Raw genomic sequence first — 13249 nt, 5'->3', positions numbered from 1 at the left:
TGCCTCATCTTTGTTAACTCCACCCCGGGGGGGCAGGTAGCTTTAAAAATGTAAATATGGCACATATAAAAATCAGGGATGAATATGCATTGATGCATTTTTACAATATTATGCAAGGGACGTGGGTTGTGCTGAAGGTTAAACCACAGAGCCTAGGACTTTCCGATCAGAAGGTTGGCGGTTCAAATCCCCGCGACAGGGTGAGCTCCCGTTGCTCGGTCCCTGCTCCTGCCAACCTAGCAGTTCGAAAGCACGTCAAAGTGCAAGTAGATAAATAGGTACCGCTCTGGCGGGAAGGTAAACGGCGTTTCCGTGCGCTGCTCTGGTTCGGCAGAAGCGGCTTAGTCATGCTGGCCACATGGTCAGGGGTCCCTTTACCTTTAATATTATGCAAGGGAGCATGGAAGGTCAGTACTACCATTAGGCAAAATTAGGCACCTGCCTCAGGTGCTGGATTCCTGTCTGTGGGGTGAAGGCTTCCAATGTTCCTCCTGGGACTTGCCCAGTTGCTCCCACCTTCTTGAGCCACAGAGGAAAAGTTAGGAGGAGAGCTTCTTGAGAGGAGTGGTTTTGAAAGAATTAAGCAACCCTCCCCTTGTCGTTTTTATGCCCTTGGTGTGGTTTAGGTAGACAAAACAAAACCCCACACAAATAATAATAATAATAAATTTTATTTATATCCCACCCTCCCCAGCCGAAGCCGGGCTCAGGGCGGCTAACAACAATAAAACAATACAACATTCTAAAATCATTTCATTATAAGATTAATTCAAATCAAATTAATGGCAACCATTGGGCTAGAAGTTCTGTGAGGATTGCCAAAGGAGGGAGTCAGGCTGTGCCCTGGCCAAAGGCCTGGTGGAACAGCTCTGTCTTGCAGGCCCTGTGGAAAGATGTCAAGTCCCGCAGGGCCCTAGTCTCTTGTGCGTTCCACCAGATCGGAGCCACAGCCGAAAAAGCCCTGGCTCTGGTTGAGGCCAGCCTAACCTCTCTGTGGCCTGGGACCTCCAAGGAGTTTTTGTTTGAAGACCATAAGGTCCTCTGTGGGACATACCAGGAGAGGCGGTCCTGTAGGTACGAGTGTCCTAGGCCGTATAGGGCTAGGAAACAAAGGAAAACAGTAGGCCTACAGGTCCCATCACCTCTGACCACTGTCCATTCTGGCTGGAGCTAATGAAAGTTGGAGTCCAACAACATCTGGGCAGCACTATCTTGGCTTCCCTTGACATAGGGCTTAGCTATGGTCCCTTGGGTGGGCTTAATAGGAAGCAAACATCAGATTTTAATGGTATGAGAGCCACTCCTTCACAGAGTCAGGCTAATAGTAGATTGATTGACAGATCAATTGATCGATAGATACTGTTATATATTTGTGGGGGCTAAACCCTAGAGATTAATAAATGGTACGGTTTTGATTACCGTCATACCCTGGTTGCTGAACGCCTTGGAACTCGTTCATTTCGGCTCCCAAACGATCTAAAACCAGAAGTGATTGTTCTGGTTTTTGAACAATTTTCGGAAGCCGAACATCTGGCGCGGCTTCTGTGGCTTCCACTTGGCTGTAGGACACTTCTGCAGCCAATCGGAAGCCGCATCTTGGTATTTGAACAGTTCCGGAAGTCGAACGGACTCCCAGAACACATTGTGTTTGAGAACCAAGGTACGACTGTATTTGGAATGTGAAGGGAGAAATACTAGCTGCAGAGAAATTCCTGAGCTACCCTGTGCAAAACAACCTGGCCAAGCTAGGGTCATTAAGAAACAATATAGGGCCACTGAAAGCCACTGACAATGCAAGAGAACTCCTTCTCCGTTGCCCTGAGGTGTGAATAGAGACAGGTTTGGAAGGTTGCCAGGGTAACTGGGTGTGAGGTGACAGGAAAGGGGAGTTTTGAGAGTAAGGTGTTCTGGGAGGAAGAAGAAAGACTGGGATCCATCTTGGGCAGGCTGGCTGAAGGCAGAATGAGAGAGATGCCTTGAACTCCAGGGCTGCACTGCTGTGGGGTACAAGCCCCTCTTGAAATGACAATAAGCTCTGGACTCCCTCCATGCAGACCGAAGGTGTAAATAGGTGAATAAACTATATTTCTTAAAGCTACGGCAGTCTCCGCCATGTCTCAGTACTCCAAAGGAACACAGACCCTGGGTGAGTGCCTGGAGCCCCCTGGAATCTTGCAGAGAGTGGAGATGGCAAATAATAATAATAATAATAATAATAATAATAATAATAATAATAATTTGTTATTTATACCCCGACCATCTGGCTGGGCTTCCCCAGCCACTCTGGGCGGCTTCCCAAAAAATATTAAAATACTGTGATACATCAAACATTAAAAGCTTCCCTAAACTGGGCTGCCTTCAGATGTCTTCTAAAAGTCTGGTAGTTGTTGTTCTCTTTGACATCTGGTGGGAGGGCGTTCCACAGGGAGGGCGCCACTACCGAGAAGGCCCTCTGTCTGGTTCCCTGTAACTTGGCTTCTCGCAGTGAGGGAACTGCCAGAAGGCCCTTGGTGCTGGACCTCAGTGTCTGGGTAGAACGATGGGGGTGGAGACGCTCCTTCAGATATACTGGACCAAGGCCGTTTAGGGCTTTAAAGGTCAGCACCAACACAAATGACTTTTGTAGCTGCACACATACATATATACATTCATACATGTATACATATGCAGACACATACGCCTACACATACACAAAAAGAGAAATACACACACCTATTAAAGCCAGTGGGGCTTCAAATAGCTTAGCTCTGCAGGTGGACAATGCCCCAACTTACAGTTAATATCAGCCCTCATGATATTTACATAGCCCTGTCAGCGTAAATCAGGTGTTTCAGGGTCAGCACCCACAATGTTAAAAGTGTCACTCGCGGTATTTTCTCGTGACAAAGTGTTCTGTCAGTATTGTTTTATCACAAATAAAGGGAACATGGGTTAAATTCTTGGCATGAGGTGGTAGCTGCCAGGCATAAATGCAGTCTGAATTTATCAAAGGTGATTGATGATGATTATTACTCACCACATTAAAAATAAACCAGTCTCTTGTGGGGTTAAAGTAATTTCCTTCCATTTGTTGCATGACTTGCATTTATGTATCAGCGAACACAACTCCTTGAAGGGACTAATTCTCCGTTCTAAAACTCTGTCTGCTAAGCGTCTGTATATATGTGCCTGCATGACATGTATTTATTTTACCCACAAGTCGGTTCTGTCCCATTTGAGATATGCTTAAAAGTGCACACATTTGCACTACGATAGTATTTTCAAGCATTTCTCCCCCTTCAAAAAGGCATTTCTTTTTTTAAAAAAAGTGCCTTTTCCGCTCACAAGATACACATTTATAAGTGTATTTTTCCCCCTTTCAAAATGCATAGTTTTAAATACATTTTGATGGTTTCGGAGTCAGGGGTTCCCAAATGCTCTGCATCAAAACATTTGAGAAGCTCAAACCGTGCTGAACCCACCCCAGGAGGTAGAAATCAAGGCTGTTCACACTGGAATTTGCAAGCACTGAATCCCTTAAGCTTCTCTAATAACGCGACAGCAGTAGAAAATATAAACAAGGCAGCCATAAAAGCTAACAAGAGCAATTAAAAGACAATTAAACACCAATAAAAGGAATTAATGCCATTGAAAACCTCAGAGAACACAAATATTTTTGCTTGCATTCTGTATGGAATAAGCCTTGGTGTTGTCTGGCAGACCACAGATGGGAAACCACAGGTGAAGAAGGCCTTCTCACCAGTCACTCGTCACCAAACAGTGGTGGTTGAATGATCTCTTGTTCTGTTCTGGTGACAGAACATCTCTTGTTCTGTTCAGGTATGGGTATCAGACAAGACAGCAACCAGCTATGCTATACAGTGGTACCTTGGGTTAAGTACTTAATTCGTTCCAGAGGTCCATTCTTAACCTGAAACTGTTCTTAACCTGAAGCACCACTTTAGCTAATGGGGCCTCCTCCTGCCGCCGTGCCACCAGAGCACGATTTCTGTTCTCATCCTGAAGCAAAGTTCTTAACCTGAAGCACTATTTCTGGGTTAGTGGAGTCTATAACCTGAAGCGTATGTAACCTGAAGCGTATGTAACCCGAGGTACCACTGTAATTTGCGGGTCTTCAGGTAGCAATTTTGTAATTTAATGACTGGAAGGCAGGCTAGAGGACAAAAAGGGAGATGGGAGGTGGGTAGCCTTCGTTTGCTAGATGGGGCTACCATTTCCCCAGATGAGGCTTCAAATAATTTATTGAAAAAGCAGAGGTTTCCAAATAAGTGTCGGTGTATTTGTGCTTCTATGGGTGACTAGCGTCAAACACATAATCAGGGAATCAACAAGCTACTAGTTGGAAATTTGCATGGTTAGCGTTTCTTATTTTATTTCAAGCATATTTTATTTTAAAGGTAACGGTAAAGGGATCCCTGACCATTAGGTCCAGTGGTGACCGACTTTGGGGTTGCGGTGCTTATCTCGCTTTATTCGCCAAGGGAGCCGGCGTACAGCTTCCAGGTCATGTGGCCAGCATGACTAAGCCGCTTCTGGCAAACCAGAGCAGCGCTTTACCTTCCCGCCGGAGCGATACCTATTTATCTACTTGCACTTTGATGTGCTTTCGAACTGCTAGGTTGGCAGGAGCAGGGACCGAGCAATGGGAGCTCACCCCATCGCGGGGATTCGAACCGCCGATCTTCTGATCGGCAAGTCCTAGGCTCTGTGGTTTAACCCACAGCGCCACCCACGTCCCTTTACCTTTACCTTATAGTCTAACAAATGAGGAAAGCAAAACACTGAATGTCAGAGTGTGAGGGAGAGAAGAGAAATGTTTGCCGTTTGCTTCACAACTGAAGTAATACAGAATCCTCGCCCCAGTAAAACCTCTATATCAAGGATCCAAAATTACCAGGATGCACCAGTGTTTTAATTCTTTATATACTGAGTGTACTACCACCAGCGTATAATAAAGTTCAACCTATCCCTTTAAAAAGCCTCAAAGTAAACAGCAGTAAGGTTGCTCTCTCCCTCCTGCAGCAGTGGCCTGCCATTTTGAGAATATTCTTTCGTGTTTTATAGCTTTCCGTGTCATTTTATTTGCCATTGGCTGTGGTAGTGAGAGGGGAAGCCAACTAACTGTTAAGTTTGTTAAATGAAAGTAAACAACAGATTATTATTTTTCTTTTAGTAATAGCAGCTTATGTCCTGAACGTTTAAAACATTTTTTAAAAATAGGCTACCTTATTTGTGTTCATATTCATATCCTGGCTCATTGTCTGTGGCCCTCTGTGCAGCTAACAGAACTGGAACAATAAAAACAAAGCAATGTGAAAAATAATACACTGTTTCAATGCATGCATACAATGGAAATTCTAGTTCATCAGCACCTGCAGAGCTATAGGTATCTCACCTCTGAAAACAACCTAGACATATTTTCCTTTTTAAAAAAATGATTTTTATTGAAAATTTTCAGATATACACTTTCATCCTTAAATATCTACCATTGTAGTCATACATTTGTTGACTTCCCTCCTTCCCCTTTAAATTTTCCCACAATTTCTGCATATTCCAAAAGAAAAAAAAATCCATTTAATTTAGTCCCCCCCCCCCACGATTATACCTCTCAACTCTGTGTTACACTGCTGAATTTACCTTAATCCTGCTAGCATTGTCACTTACTTATAGTTATTTTCCAAATATTCTACAAAAATTTCCCACTCCTCTTTATATACCTGATCTTCTTGCTCTCTCCTTCTGCTGGTTAGGCCTGTTAACTCTGCATATTCTATCATTTCAAGCTGCCATTCCTCTTTCTTGGGAATCTCTCTCACCTTCCTCTTTGAACTTGCTGCAAGACAGACCCAAAAAAGAAAATAACAGAACACCTCTAGTCATCACATACAGCTCCCAAGTTAAAACAGTACAACGCATCATCAGAGATCTACAACCTCTCCTGGACAATGACAGTTCTCTTTCTCAAGCTCTGGGAGGAAGACCTTTCATTGCCTACAGACAGCCACCCAATCTTAAACAACTCCTAACCCACAATAATACTACTACCAGACTTAACACGGACACTGGCACCAGAGCCTGCAATAAACCCAGATGCCAACTTTGCTGCCACATACACCCGGACAACACCATTACTGGCCCCAACAACATCACACATACCATCTCGGGACTATTTAATTGCTCATCGTCTAACATTGTGTATGCCATCAAAAGCCAACAGTGTCCTTCAGCTCTCTATATTGGACAAACAGGCCAAACCTTACGCCAAAGGATAAACGGACATAAATCTGACATCAGGAATCACAAGACAGAGAAACCAGTAGGAGAACACTTCAATCTCCCAGGACATTCTATACAAGATCTCAAAGTAGCTGTTCTATTACAAAGGAATTTCAGAAATAGACTGGAAAGAGAAGCTGCTGAATTGCAACTTATTACCAAACTTAAAACCATGGAGAGACCTGGTCTTAACAAAGACATTGGATTCTTATCTCATTATACCTGACAAAGCCATTTTTCACCTTTTCACCCCTTGCTTTTTCCTGTAAGACCTATTGCAGTCGTTAAGAGTCGTCAACAGGCTCATCACAGCTATCTGCCAATCACCCATTCCCACCACCCTTCTGAGTAATACCCCTCCCCACCTTCCCACTATTTAGAAGGGTCTGGTGACTTCTCTTTCAGTGTATCTGAAGAAGTGTGCATGCACACGAAAGCTCATACCTAGAACTAACTTAGTTGGTCTTTAAGGTGCTACTGGAAGGAATTTTTTTATTTTGTTTTGACTATGGCAGACCAACACGGCTACCTGTCTATAACTTCCTCTTTGAGGCTAACAAAATAAGAGCTGCTGTAGCTGCATACATAAATAAGTTTTTCTGGCTCCCGGGCACCATTCCCAGGAGGAATGTGTCTGGTTTGGGGGAAAATATATTTTTTAAACTTTTTTTTTATCTCATTATATATCATTTCCCAATACTCCTTAACCATTCTGCATGCCCACCACATGTGAAAAAAATGTTCCTTCTACTTCTCTGCATTCCCAGCACATATCAGATTCAGATTTATACATCTCAGATAATTTGCTCGTAGTTATATACCATCTATGTATCATTTCCATATAGTTTTGTTTCAGACATATTTTCCACGGAGTACGTCCTCAGTAGGGATGCGGGTGGCACTGTGGGTTAAACCACAGAGCCTAGGACTTGCCGATCAGAAGGTCGGTGGTTTGAATCCCCGCGACGGGGTGAGCTCCCGTTGCTCGGTCCCTGCTCCTGCCAACCTAGCAGTTTGAAAGCACGTCAAAGTGCAAGTAGATAAATAGGTACCGCTCCAGCAGGAAGGCAAACGGTGTTTCCGTGCACTGCACTGGTTTGCCAGAAGCGGCTTAGTCATGCTGGCCACATGACCCAGAAGCTGTACGCCGGATCCCTTGGCCAATAAAGCGAGCGCCGCAACCCCAGAGTCAGCCACGACTGGACCTAACAGTCAGGGGTCCCTTTACCTAAGTCCTCAGTGTGACTTTCCTCCGAGCAGACATGGGTAGGATTGCACAGTTAATCTTCTATTTGATCAAATTACCTGTCGCCAAATGATTGCTGGCACAGGGTGGTATTCAACTAGGTTTTATTCACACTCAACCCACTGAACTTCACAAACCTGACTAACAGGTTCATTAATTTCCAAGGGTCTACTCTGACTAAAAAAAATAGTTGAATATTAGTAGAAATACCTCCACTCATTTCTGAAAGGTGAGGTGGGGCTTCCCTAGGGTAGGAGTTTAAAGGTGAAGCTAGTTGCCAAAATGCCCATGATTTGGTTCTGCACTCTGCCACAGTCAGAGCATGGGAACCAAAACAAGACATCTGGAATTGGGATCAGAAGCCAGGGCAGCTTCTGTCAATCGGGGATGTCCTGGTTAAATTGGGAGACTTGGAGGGTGTGAGTTCTGGCTGAACCCCCCCCTCCCCCAGCAGTCTGAATCATAAAGGGCCACCAAGCAGGGGCAGAGGAAGGGGGTGCGGTGGGGAGGGGCTGCCCCAGGTGTCACCACTGAGAGGGATGACAAAATGCCGGGTGGCACTCACCGCGGAACCTGTAGCGCGCCTGAGCCACACATCACCAGACTGACATGGTGGCTTGGGTGCCCGCAGACTCCATGCTGCCCCAAACCGTCCGCCCACCGCCTACCCCTCAGCGGTAGGGCGGCTGAGTGGGAGGAGGCAAGCAGACTCCTTGGAGGGCCTGTGGAGTGTCCCACCCCAACTGGCCCTGCCTCTCCCCGCCTCGCGGGTGGCTGGTCCTGCCCCTGGGTGCAGGGCCCACGCGCCGCCCCAGGTGCCCAATTGACTTGCTTCACTGCTGCTGCCAACCTATACTCATTTAAGGTAAAGGGACCCCTGACCATTAGGTCCAGTTGTGACTGACTCTGGGGTTGCGGCGCCCATCTCACTTTATTGGCCGAGGGAGCCGGCGTACAGCTTCCGGGTCATGTGGCCAGCATGACTAAGCCGCTTCTGGCGAACCAGAGCAGCACATGGAAACACCATTTACCTTCCCACCAGAGTGGTACCTATTTATCTACTTGCACTTTGAGGTGCTTTCAAACTGCTTGGTTGGCTGGGACCAAACAACGCTGGGAGCTCACCCTGTCGTGGGGATTTGAACCGCGACCTTCTGATCAGCAAGCCCTAGTCTCTGTGGTTTAACCCACAGCGCCACTCGCATCCCTATACTCATTTACCTGAGAATAAATTCAATTGAACTCAGTGAATTTTTTTTGCTGTTGTTTAGTCATTTAGTCGTGTCCGACTCTTCGCGACCTCATGGACAAGAGCACGCCAGGCACTCCTGTCTTCCACTGCCTCCTGCAGTTTGGTCAAACTCATGCTGGTAGCTTTGAGAACACTGTCCAACCATCTCGTCCTCTGTCGTCCCCTTCTCCTTGTGCCCTCACTCTTTCCCAACATCAGGGTCTTTTCCAGGGAGTCTTCTCTTCTCATGAGGTGGCCAAAGTATTGGAGTCTCAGCTTCAGGATTTGTCCTTCCAGTGAGCACTCAGGGCTGATTTCCTTCAGAATGGAGAGGTTTGATCTTCTTGCAGTCCATGGGTCTCTCAAGAGTCTCCTCCAGCACCATAATTCAAAAGCATCAATTCTTCGGCGATCAGCCTTCTTTATGGTCCAGCTCTCACTTCCATACATCACTACTGGGAAAACCATGGCTTTAACTATACAGACCTTTGTTGGCAAGGTGATGAGTGAAATTTAGTTCTGATTAAATATTCTAGGATTGCCATAGTTGTTGTTTAGTCATTTAGTCATGTCCGACTCTTCGTGACCCCATAGACCAGAGCATGCCAGGCACTTCTGTCTTCCACTGCCTCCCGCAGTTTGGTCAAAACGATTGCCATGGACACCTCTATTTTGCTGAAGAAATCTATTTACCTGAGCAGTCATAGTTGTTAGGAAATGCCCAAGGACTTGCTGGACGAAGATAAAAAATGCATTTTACTTTTCCTTAGAAATAAAAAGGTTGCAAACTACTTTGCCACATTCCATGTGAATTTAGGCCATAGCTGTCAATGTTTCCCTTTTTTAAAAGGAAATTCCCTTATTCCAAATAGGATTCCTCGCAAGAAAAGGGAAAAGTTGACAGCTTTGATTTAGGCATTGACTTCCCTGAAAGATGGAGCGGTGAAGTGGAAACGCTGGCAGACCGGTGGCAACAGAAGGGCTGGTGGGTGACGCTACCGCATACTTATATCTGTTGTTGTCATATTGACTTTTGTGCAATAAAAATAAAGCTCTTCGTCCGAGGCCCCCTGGAAATTTGATTGACTCCGTTCTGTAATTGCTTATCATCCTTGAAGATACTTTTTGGCATTTTGTAAGCAGTAAATCTGTTCCACATTTCTCTGAGCTTTATAAATACACCCTGTTTATATTAAATGTGTAGGTGTGTATGTGTGTGTATATATATATGGAAAACATGACCACAAAGGTCCACCCGCCATCTCTGTTCACAGAAAAAAGTTCTCCTTTTTTATTCTTTAAATTTTGCTAAACTTTCCAATCTTGGCTGGTAGAATCTTCTTCTCATCTTCACAGACCCAAATTGTGCTGTTCATGCGGTCTTTGGGTGTTTGTGTATATTTGCAGTTGCAAACTTTTTTAAAAAAAAAAAATCTCACTGAAACAACACTTTGCGGTTATTATTTTTAAGGCAAAGGAATGAGATTTGAGGAAAAGACCCTTTCCTTTCCTTCAGCGCCAGGAAGCCCACCATTCTCAAGAGTGAGGCAGCACATATTGAGTGTGAGAACAGCAGCCAGGAGGTTGGAAGGACAGAACGTTGGGCGTTGTCATGTGACCTGCTCCATGAGCTCCCCAAAGGTAGCTCAGTGCCCTAAGCTTCAGTGAAGAACGTTGTTCTGTTGCCCGTGTTCAAGGAAGATTCATGGAGTTGCCATTGAGTCAGCTTCATGGAGTCAACTTCTGTGTATAGAATGAATAGGGAGGGACCAGAGCTGGATTTAGGTTTGATGAGGCCCTAAGCTACTGATATGGGACACGGGTGGTGCTGTGGGTTAAACCACAGAGCCTAGGACTTGCTGATCAGAAGGTCAGCGGTTCGAATCCCCGCGACGGGGTGAGCTCCCGTTGCTCGGTCCCTGCTCCTGCCAACCTAGCAGGAGTGGGAGTGGCCCAGGCCTTCAGAAATGTATATAAGCAGTTGCTTTGTCCCTGTTTACCAGTTACCGTATTTTTTGCTCTATAAGACTCACTTTTTCCCTCCTAAAAAGTAAGGGGAAATGTGTGTGCGTCTTATGGAGCGAATGCAAGCTGCGCAGCTATCCCAGAAGCCAGAACAGCAAGAGGGATTGCTGCTTTCACTGCACAGCGATCCCTCTTGCTGTTCTGGCTTCTGATATTCAGACTATTTTTTTTCTTGTTTTCCTCCTCCAAAAACTAGATGCGTCTTGTGGTCTGGTGCATCTTATAGAGCGAAAAATATGGTATGTAGTTCAATAAAGGTTCTTGCTATTATCTCTGTGGGATAGGGAACTCACCTACACTTCAGAAACTGGGAGAGCTTCTGTAAATCTGGGTTCTGTCCCTGGAAAACAGGGGACCTTGAAGCTCCCTTTCATCTGATCTTGCAGGGCCCTTATTAAGTTCTGCTCTAAAAGAAAACAAGCCTGGTGTCAGAAGCATGCAAGTTTTCATTTCAGAAGCACTGAAGAACAAAGACACTCCACGCTGGCTTGCAATGCACGCTCAAATCACTCTTCTTTTTATTATTATTCTTCTGATCTGGAGGCTGAAAAATGGCAGAGGTGCGCTTTTCCCTTCTAGATTTTGAGTTGCCAAAAAAGCAACCCTGCCTGGCACATTTTATAAACAGCGAGGAGAATATTACTGGTTTGTTGCTAGAAGACAACTAAGTATTTCCCTTGTGGAGCTAGTAACTTCTTTACTTTGAAGGAAGCATTTGAATGATATCTCCAGGCAGTTAGAGTGAACTTTTTGGCTTGAGAACACTATACAGGGAAATTTCATTCCAGCTCCCCCCCGCCCCCGCTCCCCCACCATGAACTTTGGAGGAAATAATTGTTCACAGTCAGAAATTTGGAAATCTTGTCAACACTTTTTTTTTTAGTCACACCCTTTCCATGGGAAGTTGCGTGTTGGCTACAGTGTTGTTATTTTTTAAATTTTATTTTAGCAGCGCAATTTATGCCAGTTGTGGTGTGCCCTTTTATTATCCCGCGGCGACCTCTCCGCAGTAGCTCATGCCTTTGTAACCACAAAGGATTGATTACTATAATTCCCTCCTAGCAGGAGTCACAAACTAGGCATCTAAATTGCCTTCCGCTTATTCCAATGGCTGTAGCCCATTTCTTCGCTGATGAGGATAGGATCAACCATAATTATATTTCATCTTCTTGGCCCACACGAGAACTTATTTGAAAAACATTCTGCTTTGTTTCTTTGGTGTGTCCCATTTTGACTGTCTGCAGACTGTTTTCTCCCTGATTGTTTTTCTGCATGACAAAAAGAGAGAGAGAGGAACTAAAATGATTGTTGAGAATGTCATTTAAATTTATCAGTTGAACAGAAAGTAAGGTCTGATTCCAAGTATTTCAAAATGGGTGGGACTGGGCAGGCTGCAGTTTTGGAATGCCAAAAATGAATGTTGTTCTTGTAGCTAAGTCTACATTCAAAGCCTAAGTATGCCTAATTGCATTTTCACATATCCCTCTGCTCATATCCAAGCGTCTCTCTTATTCTTTCCCTCCCCTTCCTCTGATATCTCTCCTTTTTATTGAAATTTAGGTTGTAAGCTTCTGGGGCAGGAGACTGGGGTGGTGGCCTTGCTTTGGACATGTGACATACGATGGCATTTCATCATAACCTTAACTCACAAAACAGCATGAGGATGTTACGATTGTTGCTTCCTATAGCAATCCGATGCTTTGCTCTGCTGAAGTACCGCAGCGTCCTTTCATACAAGACTTATCCAAGACTGGTGAAGTCTCACCTTCTTTTGTGATCTTGTCCTCGTTGGAGGAAGGGTTGTTGCAAAGAATCATTTGGCCGCTCTGAGTGTCACAGCGTGGTGTAGTGGTTAAGAGCGGTGGACTCGTAATCTGGGGAACCAGGTTCGCCTCTCCGCTCCTCCACTTGCAGCTGCTGGGTGACCTTGGGCTAGTCACACTTCTCTGAAGTCTCTCAGCCCCACTCACCTCACAGTGTGTTTGTTGTGGGAGAGGAAGGGAAAGGAGAATGTTAGCCGCTTTGAGACTCCTTCGGGTAGTGATAAAGCGGGATATCAAATCCAAACTCTTCTTCTTCACAAATAATAATAATAATAATAATATAATTTATTATTTGTACCCCGCCCATCTGGTTGGGTTTCCCCAGCCACTCTGGGCGGCTTCCAACAGAGATGAGAAATACACTAAAATGTCACATATTAAAAACTTCCCTGAACAGGGCTGCCTTCAGATGTCTTCTGAATGTCAGGTAGTTGTTTATCGCTTTGACATCTGATGGGAGGGCATTCCACAGGGCGGGCGCCACTACTGAGAAGGCCCTCTGCCTGGTTCCCTGTAACTTGGCCTCTCGCAGTGAGGGAACCATTAAGCTACAGCTTACCAATCAACCTCTAAGGCAAAGCTTTTGAGGTGCATCAATAATTCACATTCACTTTGCTGCTCCAGACTTGGTAACAGGGGTACCAATTT

Source organism: Podarcis erhardii (assembly GCF_964252035.2).
Source record: "Podarcis erhardii genome assembly, chromosome: 1".
Lineage (NCBI taxonomy): Eukaryota > Metazoa > Chordata > Lepidosauria > Squamata > Lacertidae > Podarcis > Podarcis erhardii.
The sequence above is the reverse complement of the archived record's forward strand: the minus strand, read 5'-3'. Positions refer to the sequence as shown.